Source organism: Oryctolagus cuniculus, chromosome 11 (genome assembly GCF_964237555.1).
Source record: "Oryctolagus cuniculus chromosome 11, mOryCun1.1, whole genome shotgun sequence".
NCBI lineage: Eukaryota > Metazoa > Chordata > Mammalia > Lagomorpha > Leporidae > Oryctolagus > Oryctolagus cuniculus.
This window is the reverse complement of record NC_091442.1, coordinates 13,046,412-13,047,519: the sequence shown is the minus strand read 5'-3', so window position 1 is coordinate 13,047,519 and position 1,108 is coordinate 13,046,412. Positions and strand designations below refer to the sequence as shown.

Below are 1,108 nucleotides of genomic sequence, written 5' to 3'. Positions count from 1 at the left end.
GTTGGCTCCTTGACGCCCACATGAGAGGCCTGAATTGAATTCCTGGCTTTTGGCTTCAGCCTGGCCCAGTCCCAGCCATGGTGGACATTTGGAGAGTGAATCAGCAAATGAGAGCTCTCTCTAACTCTTCGCCTCTCTGTCCCTCAAATGATTTAAAAAAATTAAAGTATCTTTTTTTTAAGATTTATTTTTTATTATTTGAAAGAGTTACAGAGAGAGAGGTCTTCCATCGCTGGTTCACTCCCCAGATGGCTGCAATGGCTGGAGCTACGCCGATCCGAAGCCAGGAGCCAGGAGCTTCTTCTGGGTCTCCCACGCAGATGCAGGGGCGCAAGGACTTGGGCCATCTTCTACTGCTTTCCCTGGCCACAGCAGAGAGCTAGATTGGAAGAGGAGCTGCTGGGACTAGAACCAGCGCCCATATGGTATGCCAGCGCTTCAGGCCAGGGCTTTAACCTGCTGCACCACAGCGCTGGCCCGTAAAGTATCTTTTTGTATCGCTTCTCAGCCTTTTGGCTAAGATCAAGTGTAGCATCTGTTCTTATCAGTTTAAAGTATCTTTTAAAAAATTACCCGGGATGGAATAAGAATACACTGACTTCAGACTTTTCGTTTGTGTAAGAAAATAACAGAATGACATCTTCAAAGTGTCCTGGTGTCCTACTGTGATGGAGGATGCTGTACCCAGCCAATGTCTCATAAGGACACTTGAAAACATGACCAAATGCCGAAAGGTTAGCACTCACAGTCCACGTGCAATGACGTCTCTCAACAGGGCGCTGTTGAGACTTGGGGCGGAACAGCCCTTTGCGGCGTGTGGCTGAGCCCTTGACCCACCGTTACCCGCCAGGGGCATTTTCCCTCACCCTGACTGTAAGACACCCCCATGGGGGGGGGCGCTGTACACCTCTGGTGGAGAACTTGCAGGAATAGAGGCAGAAAAGGAATCTTGGAAGAAATCGTGGGCCACGGGGAGCACAGGGGAGCAAGGAAGTCAGCAACACTCATTTCAAAGTCTACGTATCTCTGCTTACGTAATGAACCAAGACGGGAGATGAGGGGCCGGCGCTGTGGCGTAGCAGGTGAAGCTGCTGCCTGCAGTGCCAGC

General features: G+C 50.6%; 1 pseudogene; it reads left to right on the top strand.

The window, feature by feature from the left end:
* The first annotated feature begins 496 nt into the window (after nucleotides 1-496).
* Nucleotides 497-643, top strand: LOC127491258 (U2 spliceosomal RNA; annotated as a pseudogene).
* The last annotated feature ends 465 nt before the right edge of the window (nucleotides 644-1,108 follow it).